We start from the raw sequence: 13,804 nt of genomic DNA, 5'->3' as shown, positions 1-13,804 counted from the left end.
AATAAAGTCCACCAGCATAAAAGTGAGGATTTTTTTTTTCTTTTTTCTTTTTTGTCTAAGGAACTGTGACAGCTTCATCTTAGGAGTTTTGGACCCTTTCTCTTTTTCTTATCTCAAAACACAATTTTGCCACTGGTTTTGCCTGTTGTGTGACCTTTGTGTAGATATGGAAAGCATCTATCTCAATATTTTAGATGGCACTGCACTATTTCATGGACGAAAATTTTAGAAACTGACAGTTCTGTATGGATTTTCAGACAAGATACCTTAAATATTCATATCAAAGATGTCTTGGTGGTCACTAATCTCCTTGGCAAAATGCCATTCTTTTACCCTTTGTTCTTTTTCACCCTGTTTACACAAGGGAGGAAAATTCAAAGCATGAAAGATCCAATTCTTCATGGCATTACAAACTACTTGGACTATACTCCATGGAATTAATTTGCATTTCTAGCTGTGTAGCTAGAAACAGCATTAGGTCATAGATACCCATCTGTGGATTAAATGGCTGCAAATGTTACCTTGACACAAAACCACAGATCTTCCTCACATATCCCCCATTCTTCACACTTGTAATATTTGATCTATTAGGTAAGTAACATTCCCATCATATACTTTACAGGTTATACAGAAAGCATATATTTATATACTTTTTGAACAAGTGTATACAAATAGAGAAAAAATTACTGAGAAAACAATAGTTAAATTTGCTTCATACAACATACAAACCTTGATATACGTCTAACAATTACTTGTACAAATTAAAGGAGCTTTTAAAAAGGTGATCATGCTTTACATTACCCAAAGGGTCCTTTTGTTTACTTTGCACCCTCTGCCACAATGTGTAATGAAGACAATACATTAAATTCAAGCAGCAGTTTGAGTGCAGTTGTCTTTTCTAACCAATGCATACATTTAATCCTCTATTGTGTTGTGCCCCACCCATCCTTACACACAAACGAGTAAGAAACCTCAATTAGATCCGCTCTTCTCACTTTCCCCTTGTACCAGCATCACTTGGCCTTCTCCAAGCAGTATAAACCAGAGGTTATACTCTATAAACCAAAACAGTTTAACCAAAACAGTCCGTTCTAACCTCTGTGTGGATTATATTAGCAGTATGTTTAGTCTTTCAAAGTAAGGAAACAATATATTAACAAGATTAAATATGGCAAAAGAAACACGTTTATATGGTTTTGATTGTCTACTTTCACTTTAGCAGTGCTATTACTGACTTTACACCTTGTTCCTTTGCAAGATAATAATGGAGTTTTCTTTCTTTTTTCATTTGTGGGTTGACATGCATTCAATGAATCTTTGAACAGTGTAATTCTGTGCAAAAATGTGCTCATTTCTTTAGTTTAGTTGTCATGCCCACAGCAAATGTGGTAGCTCTTAAATTTTTTTATCTCTAGCTGCCAAGGTAAGTGTTTAAATAAGGATGATTTTATCTGTTAGGGAGTCATGATGCATAGCAGTTATCACATTTGTGAGGATGCATAAGGACAGTATAAGCATGTTTGTGATGCAGTCTCTTTGCCTACTGAAAATAATTGATTACTAATGCAACTCTCAGCACTCAGATCTCAAAAGCTTTGCTTACAACAAGGGTAGTTTGAAATAGCTTGCAGTAAGGTGTACATGTTGAGTGCAGAGGAAAACTAGAGTAGGAGCTCTGAGTATAATTTTCCTTTTTGGTTAGCTTTTTCAGTAAGATTTCTTCAGTACAAATCACTTGATTTGGAACCAAAGTCTCACCTCTTGCTCCCATCCTTTCTCAGATCAGAGTACTTTAGATGGTAGCTAATATAAACCCTACAGGCATGCTCATAATGGATGCAGTCAGTGCAGAAAAGGAGCTTGTGATTTAGCACTGTATATTAGAAATTTCTGTTTAATATAGCACATCATCATCTCTCCTACAAGAGATATTTCATACAACATCCTCTTCTGGGATATATGTAGTCATCCATCTATGCTATAGGCCCCACCTGAGAGCGTTTGAGCTTAGAATTTGGTCCTGAATTGGTATCTTGCATATATAATAAGAATTTACAGTGGGAGTGAAGAAGTTTGTGTGGAGAGTTCTTTTGTTCTGCTATATTCCTCAGAAATAAAATTGGGGGTGTTAAATATTTGAAAACATTGCCTGCCATGAGTATGTATCATCATATGGTCTAATGATGCTGTAGCAGCATTTTTCCTTGTACTTTTGGCTTCCTTGAAAGCCACTAGATGAACATCACTCAGTGGATCAAGTGAAGCAGATTGTTGCCTTAGCTGACTTCCAGATTTGCTGGGGAATTTGGGAGAGCATGGAATGAAGAAGGGATGATGCTGTAGAAGTGGAATGAATGCTGACCTGAGGAACTATAGTTAGTCTTTGCCAGACAGTTCTTCCATATCACCTGGCAAATTATTTAAACCAATTTCTTTAAAAAGTAGACCTATTTGCTTGTTTGAAGACTAATGTCCCTCTCAACTACAGCTGCGAAAAGAGGCCAGCTCTGTTCAGAGCACGCACATTGGACTTTTCCTATCTCTGTGGATACACATCCATCCTCCACTTCTAGATTAAATGCATAAAGACAGAAAGAATATCATCTCCCATGACATGTTTCTTTTCATTCAGAATGAGGGAGATTGGCTAGTGCCCTGAACACTCAGCTGAAATTAATATTAGCAAGCCTTTTTCTCTGTGCACTTGGTTTAAGCCCAAGTGGCAACTAAGGTCCACACAGCCTCTCGCAGTGACCCCTCTGAATGCACTAAATGCCAATCCAGACCTGGTAGCAACTTGATGGATTGGGCTTTCACCTCTAATTTCCCAAAGGTGTGGCACTGAAACATTCAGGTATGATGGCAACAGTGAGGAAGACCACAGAAGCCCAGCATAAGGAACTGAGTCCTTTATTTGGTGTAGATGCAACATTCAGGCAGATGCTGGCAGGTAAAATATAAATAGAAAGCATCAAAATATAGGTAAGTTGTAACACAAGGTCTCAGCTTAATAAAACCTCTGCTGAAGTTGGCCAAGAAGTTCTGTGAGTTCTATGCTATCTGCAATCAACAGAAGCTTAGCTGGTGGCAGCTGTGTATGAAACTACACTACAGCACATTAAATACCACAAGCACATTTATGCTGGCATGTTGTCTCATTAACAAATCTATTTCCATTTCCTGTATGGCCTTTGAAAATAAAGCTCACACTTTTTCAGTGTTTGGTCATAAGAACACAAGCACCTCCCTTTGCAAGTTTCAAGATTCATCTCTAAAATGCAAAATCTCCAAGGGGAAGGACAAAGAATTTAAAAGTAGGCAAATGCCCAGAGCAAGCGCCTGTGACACAATTTGGAGCCTGGAATTGAAGCATGTAAATTAACAGGATTCAGTTCCCAGAACGCCCAGAACGCTGCCGAGCACACCCCTTGAGGGCAGTGTGATACAAGGCATGGAGCAAGGGTTCCATGGCCGAAGGACGAGTTCAGCACTCTCCCTGCTCACACCGGCACTGCAAGAAATTCCCGGGACATCTACTGTCTACGGGATTTATGGTTCTCTAAAGTAATATGGAGCCATCCCTGATTTCTTAATGAATTACTTCCTGTGGGAAGGAAGGTTGACTTTTGGCAGTACAAATGGCATTGGGCTGATACAGATTCCATTGGAACAGAAGATTGTGTTTATTTTTTAAGTATAATTCAAGTATGTATCTGAGATCTAATTTCTTTAATTTCTAAGAGCCTATACTAATTTTACATCACTTTTCCAAGGATTCCAGAGGCATATCACTGAACAGAAAAAGGCAGGGCTTTAATTCTGCCCCATGCTTTCCCTGGTCTGCGCTATCCCAGCTCAGGCATGATGTACAGGGATAAATAAAGATGAATGTGAATAATCTCTGTGGTGAGGGGATTTTTTTAACAAACCAATGAAGATGTGACGAACAAATGGTAGAAACAAACTGAATGGTTTTCACATAAGGTATTATTCATACAGACAAAGTGTTATTTTTAATAAATGCTTTAAACAAATGCCTGAAAGTTCTCATATGTCTGGCAGCTTTCAACACCAGCTTCATCATTTGCTGTCCTCCAGAGCCTGCTCAATAATGCAAGTGCATCAGGGTGACATCCAGAAGTACGAATTCATGTCACTGGCATTTAGTTTTTACTGCATTTGTTATGTAATGTAAACGTTATATTACATTATTCACAAAGGCAGCCTTGAAAATAATGATTCTATACTTCTGCTTAAGCTTCTGTATAGATCAGCAGACTTTATTTCATCCCACCAGAACAGAACATTTTATAGCTAAGATAACTAATTTCTCTTCACCACAACTGAACATGGCTTACTCATTAATTTTTGGCAAATGAGGAAAGTACAGGTATATTTAAAAAAATAATAGGCAGCTCAGCTTACATATTGTGTCAGAGCACAGAAAAAAACTTCCAAGCATCCTGTTGAGGGAAAATTTAGTAGTACCTATTTGCCTTGAAAACACCATAGTTGGGACCAGCTTATCCATTTGATCAAGGAAGGGAAAACTGTTCAAAAGCTCTCAAGTAACTCTGGAACCTAAAACTCGCTGGTCCTATTTCTTGTGTCACAAGGGGCAAACCCGTAGCTGTTTCTAAGCCACAAGTACTGCATTCAGGTTTTCAATTTCACCACTATGATTATGTTAATTAACAAATCTAAGCATAGCAGACTATAATCCAGACACAAGAATGTAAGGAACATTACTCTGATAATAACCTGGGAGGATTAGGAAGATAATTAAATAGTATAGAATTACACTATCTCAGATAAAATTTAGGCCTCAGAATGCAAAATCTACTTGCCAGTGAAAAAGGAACATGTAAAGAAACCATTGTAAAAGAAATATTTAAATTCATTTCTGAACTCCCATCTCAAACACTTAGAAATGGAAAGTCCCAAGATGAACTGGGTGATCTAAAATGAATTTTTTCACCTCTAATCTCTGTTATAATATCTAATTGTATATACTTATTATAGCTGTAGATTATTATTACAGCTAAAGTATCATACATATCTGTGAACTGTAATTCTACGCAAATGATATCACTTTTCTGCTATATTAAACAAGATTGTTGATAGTCAAAAAACTGTGCAAGCTATTTCTGCTTCTTTGCAACAAAGGCATCCCACCTGTCTCTCTGCTGCATGTACTTGCTTCCAGTTTTGCACATGGAATTTTGTACTGTACTACACACATATTAGATCTTGGTTCTACTTGACTGTCCACAATGAACTGTAAATGCTAACACAAAAGAGGCCAGCATCTCAGAGCATTTTGGTTCTGAAGTGTTTTGACTCCAAAGCAAAGTATCCCTGGAAAAACTCTCCATTATACACAAAGACAGTATACATACTTTACTGATAAACTAAGGTGAATGAGACTTGTGCTAGCAAAACGGCACATTTTAGTTTGTTTGGGGATCAGCTCATTACCAGGGAATTACGAATTTTCCTGCCCTGTCACTAGGATTACATTATTTGTTATTATGTTACTCTTCAGGACCAGTTACTCACAACGTTGAGTAGCAATCTGAATTGTGAAATAGGAGACCATTGGCCCAGATTTCCTTTCCTCACGCCCTTCACTTAACTCTGTGAATTCACGGACTGAAGGAGGCCTTCTGAAATGTTTCTGCTCTAGCTGGAACTTGAAACTTGAGATGGCAAAATCTCAAGGGAAAGGGAGATGTTCAGCTTGTTCTGAAATAACAAGCTGCTGGGACATCCTGTGAGCAGAACTAAATCTTTGAAAGCAGTCTTTCCAAGCTCCAAACACTCCAAGTTCCTGGGCCACTGATCAGGCTGACCCCAAACTTTGCCGTACCCATGCTGCCATAGCTCCCTCCTTCTGCCTGAACACCACCCACAGTCAGAGCCAGCCTGGCTGGCTGGGGTTGGGGCACTGGCACTTGTGCTGCCAGCAGCCTGCTGTTCCAGGCAGCTCTTTTGCCAACGACCAAAGTCACCCCTGGTTGTTCCTACAGAGAGAACTGCCCATCACCTTGTCATGGGAAAAGGAGCAGATCCTGTTGATGGTCCTGTATAAGCATTAGCAAGATTAAACCACAAGGTTTAATGTACAAGGAAGGTAAGGTTTAGGACTACCTGCAAACTTCTTCCTGTAAGGATGTGCACTGTGTACCTTTTGTACCTGTTGTTGGCACATGCTGCTTACAGTGTTTACAAATTATTCTGTTCTCAGCGACACCTACAAATATTTCAGTAGTTTGATATAATATTTACTCAGCTGGCTACAAGTTTTTGGGGATTGTGAGGATGCATCACTAAAGGCTGAAATGAAAAGTGAAATTAAAGAATCCATCTGACTTGATATCATCTGGACAGATTTGTGGAAAAGGTGGAAATGCAGATAATGTGGGAAAACTATTCATGCATTGCCTGTCAGTGAAGAAGTCATTCCCATTCACTTCTGTAAGCAAACAGCTGCAGCATTTCTTGGTTCTGAAATAGGAGAGGCTATTCAGGAATGTTCTCACTCTGCAGTGCTGGGCTATGCTGGTCCCTTTGACCCTATCTACTGTGATAATATGGTTATCAGTGTGTGTGAAATACCACAGGGCAGCTCTGGACACAAGACTGCTGCACCAAACAAGCTGGTGGGACAACTCCAACAGCTTCATGTTCCATGGCTGCCTGAAAAAGCCAATTTTGAAACCTGGGGAAGTTTCAAAACCAACAGCTGCACACTGATGCACTGCCTTCCCAAAGGGAACACAGACCAGTAGATAGGGACTCCGCATTCCTGGATGACAATTAATATTTTGAAAGATTTGGGGGATATATTATTAAAATGCAAGCAGAATACATTTAAAACTTCTTCATGCAAAAAAAATAGCCCTATTCTCTCTCTTCCCAGTCCTAACTCCCTGGCTTTTGCAGTCATTATGAAGGATTTACATTTCTGGAAAACTACAACACTGACTTCTTTCACATTGGCTTTTAAAGCCAACATATGACTGGCAAAGTGTCTACCAGCCAGACAAACCAAGCAAGTTTTTTGTGTCTCCAAAGATAATAAAATAGTGCTTGGAGCACAGCCTGCTTTGAGTTTCTGCACAAAGCTCCACAAAATGAGATGGCTATTTTAATCATCTTGTAATTTCTTAAGCATAGGTTCTCCTGTTGGTTTAGAACAGGCTCAACCCAGAACACTAAGCCATAAATACATTCGGAGCTGAGGCTGAAGCAGAATTAATATTCATCTCTCTAGTTCTATTTTAAAATATACCTTTAGATCTCTTGTTGTGTAGCAGTCAGTGAGTCACTCCAGACATTTTAAAGATATTTTGGAAACAGTTGTAAAGTGAGTTTTTGTGTTTATTTTTCTTTCTTCCCTTTTTTTTCCCAGTCACAAGCAGACTTGGCTTTGTTATTTGGGTTGGTGTGTTTTTGTTTTTGTTTTTGGTTTTTTTTTCTGTAATAGAAAAACTAGAATTGCATAGGAGTTAATGAGCACATAACCTCCCTCAGTGACATAGACATTCCAAGAGAAATGGAAGCACTTCTAATTGGATTCTAGCCAGCCATCCTGTGCTGATGGAGCTGGTGGAGTAGTGACAAGGGGCCTCTGTGTCCTGCGCAGCAGCAACTGCAGTGAACCTCAATTCTCAGAGCAAAGGACACAACTGGAAGGAGGAAACTGGCCATTTTTCCACACTGCCCCACTTCATACTGCCTTATGGGTCTGGCTGGCTGCAATGTGGAAAGTATGCAGCACCTACAGATATTTACTGATGTGTAGGAACAGAAATTAGGCAGAAGGAAGTCATTCCCTGTCGGATTATACATTTTTCTGACCCAGAGATGGGGCAACCGAGAGGTGTTTTAAAAGCTTTTATTCCATTTTCAGTCTCATGTGAAAGGTAAGACAGGACAGATGTTATAATTCATGCCATCACAATTAGAAGCCAAATAATTTCCTAATTACATTATAAGTGCTTCTTGGCCTATCAGCTTTTGCCACACAATGCTGTTAATGCCATAAAGCCAATCATCTAAAATGACCCCTCATGGGTCCTACTACAATGCATCTTTCACATTTTTATTCCTCCAAAGTATCTAGTTTATTTGCAAGGCCATCATTTGAAACTTGTTTCTAGTTCCATTTCTCTCTCAACAATATCTATCCCATTCCATGGCATTTCTAAGTCGGTATTTTTTATCTCAAAGTTTGCATATAGATACATACTATGTGAGCCTTCTATCAGGCTTTGAGAATTCTCTACCAATCCACTTTCCACAGTTCCCAGAGTCAGAAAGTGACAGCCACCATGGGGACTCCCGGCACCCTGCCCAGCTCACTCCCTTCTAGCCTGCCAGCTCAGAACTGAGACAAGGCCAGTGTAATGCCTCTGTCTTCTCTGCTGCAAGGCTTTAGCCTGGCTACTCCTAGCCTGAACCAACACCATGACCATATGTAGTGAATGAAGTAGACAGCAGAGCCCAGCAACAAAAAATGATCTTATTATTCTGAGGCTTATTTTTGGTAGGATCCAGGGGTGCAAAGCAGTGAGGAGAAAACTGTGTTCCATCTTTAGCAGAATGCCTCACTTTGCTGTACTCTGTTTTGTGACTTGTTTGCTTGAGACTTTTTTAAACCACGCTTTTGGGCTTTTCAGTGTGTACAGACAGGACAAATATAGTGACTTACAAGCATATACCTATTATTTAGTTGTTATATAAAGCCCGCCTGAGCACACCATGAATTCACATTTTAGGTTTGCTGGAAACTTCTGCTGGAAATTTGTTCTGGGCTGTTGCCACCTTGCAAGGATCTTTTCTCATCCCCCACACACAGGCAAATCCTCAGCTTGCTTTTAAATTACTACATAGAAGCCCTGTTAGTCACAGCAGTGACCACAAAAAACATTTTGCCTTTGAAATTCTTATTTCATGCAAGTTTCCTAGGTAACCTTTCCTAACATAGGATACCATTTGTGCTTGTCATGTGGTCACCTTCCTGGTAGGTGACAAGGAAACTTGTTGGATCCTATTTTAGATAATGGATCTTCTTGCACATCATTCATAGCCATCACTATGAACAGCACAGCCCACTCCCCTGCATGGGCCCCAGGAACACACACCTGAGGTCACCCTCCTGCCCTCATCCAGAGAATGAGCCATGCCCTTGCAGAGCATACAGCCACCACACCCTACAGCCCAAAGCAGCATCTCTGCCTCATCCCTGTGACTGAGAACCTCTGTTAAGTCATATTGTCTATCAGCACCAAAAAGCTTCATTAACTTTGAATATAATCAGTTATTTGCTACATACATTCCCCGCATGCAACCAAGCAGATACTTAACAGGCCTTTTTCTCAGAAACTGAATGTAGTGCCTTGAAATTAACTGGCAATATATTTGTACTTTGGACTCACCTGCATGCCAAGATTAGCAATATTTCTAACTGGTTATAGTCACAGACACTGTAAATACAGTCTGCTTCTTGTACGGATGCTGTTTAACCTATTCTAAGGATCATCATTTAGTCTACTATTTAAACACAAGTTTGGTTTTCCCAACAGCTGAGACCTGAAGTCAAGTTGCTTTACAGTCATGTTGTAGTGTAATAGGTTAACTTCAGTTCAGAAATGCAAGAAAAATTAATCCTTCTGAAGACATACACTGAACAAAATCTGAAACTTCTTGGAGTCTGAGCCCAGACTATCAGACTCTTTTGAGTTTCTTCAGGACTCTGGCCAGATGGCAACTTAATTGGAGAGAGATAGCTTCGATCCACAGTCTGAAAAGTAAATTTAATAATACAAAAATAACAAATAATAAGGCATCCACTGTATTGGAGAGAACTGGACAAAGCAGTTACAAGGGGCAAAAGGCATGAGGCCAAAGGGGGAGTCTAGGGGCAGACAGGGGTAGTTATACACCTTGGTGTGGGTGGAGAGTTAAGGTGTGGTCTGAGGGAAGGGTCCAATGGAGCACAACAATTAAGAATATTAAAACTCTTGCACTAAAAATCAACCTATGATAACACAGAGAACAGAGAACTTTCTAGTAACAATTTGCATATAGAGCATGTCAATCGGCCTTTTGCTTATGGCACTAAGAGTGGCGTTTCCCAAGGCATTTTTCCAGGGTTTTCTTCTTCCTCAGGGAAACTGCCTTCTACAAAACTATGTACTCAGAGGGAGTTTTAGGTCTGGGATGTGATCTTACATGCTCCTGTTAATCTGTTTGAGAGCGGACTTCAAGGAAGACAAGCACTAAATCTGAATATTAGTTTGAGCAGAAAAAAAAGTTGGGGAAACCAATTTGAATTTGTGCAAGTGGTCACACACAGCAGTGCCTGACCTTCTCTTATAGAAAATCCTGGAGTGCTGCTCTGCTCAGTCTGCCAGTTCCCTGCCCATTTAGCATTTACTTCAGGACATGCAAGAACTCTTGAATATGGTTTCATTGGGCAACTCTGCCACAGCAGAAACTTCTTCCAGAAGGGCATAATATTTTGGGGAGGGCAGATAGGAAATTACTAACATATAGGGAATTTCAAGAGGCCAGATGCTGTAAAAGTTGCCCCATGATCAAAGAACAAAAGCTGGCTGATGGCACCAGACCTTAAGCCACTTGTTGATAATGCGGGTTCTCGTGTTCCTTTCATCATTTGTCCCTGCCACTGAAGGTACTGAGCAGAACACCACCTGTGCTCCTGCCCCATCAACCAACTGACCCAGAGCCCTAAAGTCTCTTTTAATTACCCTGGTGCTCTTTATTTCAGTCTCATCACTGCCAGCCTGGAGTATCAGCAGTGGATAATAAGAGTCTCTCAGTGTCTCCGGGCCCCAAGGAGGCAGTAGATCTTCCTGTGGGATGGGTCTGGTTGACCTATAGGGCCCTCTGTTCCCCTCAGAAGGAAATCACCTTCTACCACTACCCTTTTGTTTTTAATGCTAGAGGCAGTAATCTGTCTAACAGATGAAGTGTAATTGGGAGGCTCTCCAGGCAGATTATTTTCTTCTGTGTCATCTGGCTGACCCTCCGGATCCAGGGCCTCATACTTATTCTATAGTGGCACCTGGGTAGGTAGTGGGGCTCGGGAGGAATTTTTATTGCCTCCCTGAGGAGGGACCCATTTCCACTCTCCTTCATCTACTAGGTCTCCTCCTCCTGCCTGATTGTAGGAGCGTGGGAGGTGGGCTTCTCTAAGGGATGAAAAGGGGAAACTCCACCAGCCTATTTCCATTTCACTTTCCCTAATACCTCTTAGTCTTTCTACCTCATCCTTAAGTTTGGCCACCAGGCAGAGCAGATCATTCACCTGTTTGCACCACAGGCAGTTTGCACTGTTCCCTGGTGCTAGTGACAGGCTCAAACACCCCTTACAGGAAGGGGTTTGGACAAATGCATTCTTCTTGGTGGGGTCTGCTTGGGTTGGTACACTTTTACTAGCTATAGTTTTTGATCGCGTGGAGACCATTGCTGAAAAAAAGCCAAAACCAACCAACCAACAAAACCCCAACACAAAATAAAAAGCCCACTAGCAGGTGGATGACTGCAACTCTGCCTGGGCGAACTGCTGTGCAAGCTGCCACGCCACGCCCTCAAAGATATGCTGCATCCTCAAAGATGTACCACGCTCTCAAAGACCTGCCATGCCCTCAAAGATGTGCTGCATCCTCAAAGATGTACCACACTCTCAAAGACCTGCCATGCCCTCAAAGATGTGCCACGCCCCAGGTCACTGCACACCCTAGAGCTGTCTTTGAATGACACCGCTGAGGGCCGCAGGAAGCCCCACCTGAATGGCTGGCAAGAGGACCTTATTTTCTGTTTTATTATAGCTTCACCTCTGAAGTTAAACACACCAGGAAGAGGGAGTGAGTGTGGTCAGTCAAATGCTCACAGAATTTGCAAGTAAAATCTCCAAATGTACTGTCTAATGAGAATGCCTCATCTCACCCATTTGCCTTGAACTTGTCCTGTACACTTTGCACTATCACATCAGCCTGTGCACTACTACTGCCTTGGCAAAACCACTTAGGTTAGGGGACAGTGCAAGCTAAAGACTGAGAAACCCACACTGAAGAAGTTTAGCCTGACCTTTTATACTTGGGATATAAATCTACTACTTCTTATGAACACCCCAAGTCCATGAAAATCCTGCTCTGTCTCTGCCTTGGCCTGGTGTGGAAATAAAAACCGACTGCTAGCAACCTAAAATTTCTTAAAGCCAAAATAAAATGCAATCCCTACATGGTTTGTGCAGGACACAGGCAGGAAACTGTCAGAGGTTTTTTTCTGTTCTTCCATGGCTTATATTTTGGAAGCAAAGAGCTTTCTCTCCAGCCATCCTTGAAAGCACAAGCACTGCCTTGAGCTCCTCTCAGATGTGAAGCCAAAGTGTCTTCTGCTATAGCAGGAACTGGGGGAGGAGAGGTACAAATTGTGAAAATGCAAAAATGGTCTGAGGGAGATTCTAAGAATCAAAGCATACTTTACCATGGTGAATGTTTCAAGAACACTGGCAGAAAAGATGAAGGAAGGAGATAAGAAAACACAGTTTGGCAGGTAGCTCAGTCCATACCCTCCTACACAATAAGGTCTTTTTGTAGAACAGGTAATTTTCAGCTCTTGATACCAGCCTTAGCAACTTGTCAGACAGGCTATCAGCTATGCGAAGGCTGATGACAAAACCACTTATTCTACACAAACCTATAAAACGGTGTTTCCAAATTTCCATCAGGTTACGAAGGTCCTGCATGCAGGTACAGCTGTGTGCTGATAGCTCTCATGCTGAACACACTCAGCATGCCTTTTGTACCAGTGTGGCAGACAGTGTCCCTCTGCTTTGGACAGTGGCACTTGCAAATCAAGTTAAAAACATTTTCTCTATAGCTTAAACCCTTTTCCTCTTGATTACATCTGTCTGAAACAAAGCAAGCAGGATTACAATCTAGGCTTATAAAATGCTAAGTAGAAGTATGAGAGGAAGTATTCTTAACCACAGCTGCTTTCTAAAAGGCTACAGGACATTAATTAGTTGTTCTACTCCCTGCAGACTCCCTCTACTTAGACAGGGAGGGCTGGGCTATACATGAACAGCAACAATAGACCTTTACAGCATGGCCCTGCCTGGGATCTAGGCAGAAGCGAGCCACTCTCCAGTCAACTTTCCTTTCCCCTTATCAACTCATAAATGGTAGGAAAAAATAAGCACATCTAATAACACTGAGCAGTTACACAGCAGCTGATAAATAAAGATGTTGAAAATAAAGTGTGACCAATCAATACTGATACATGATAAAGCTGTTACTGACATGGAGCAAGCAGTTAATAACAACTATAAATAATAAGGTACTCAAATAAAACCAATACTCTCTTCAATCCCCCCTTCTGCTCCTCAGCTATCCTCACTTTAAGAGCTTATTCCTCTATCACTGACAGAAGAGGATGTTAACTTATACCCTGTGCTCCTCTTTACCCCTCTCCATAATGTCCTGAATAATATCCCATTCTGGGACTGTTGCTTCATGAATTTTCAGTCCTCCCTACTTCATGTGTCCTCCTGGTTCCAAGAGCCTTCATCCCCAAAAAAAATCTGTTCCTGAGAAGTTGGATGGTTTTCATGAGAAATGTCCACAGTCCCTCTGAGTTATTACCAGTCCCACACAGAGCCTCACTTCTCCTCCCTTCTCTCCAGTCCTCACAGTGGGCCATTATACTACATCTGACTGATCCAAAAATGAGAGCTGAGGGAGGCTCTCTGAAACAGGCTAGAAAAACT

Source organism: Prinia subflava, chromosome 15, assembly GCF_021018805.1.
Source record: "Prinia subflava isolate CZ2003 ecotype Zambia chromosome 15, Cam_Psub_1.2, whole genome shotgun sequence".
In the NCBI taxonomy this organism is placed as follows: domain Eukaryota; kingdom Metazoa; phylum Chordata; class Aves; order Passeriformes; family Cisticolidae; genus Prinia; species Prinia subflava.
This window is presented reverse-complemented; position numbering follows the sequence as displayed.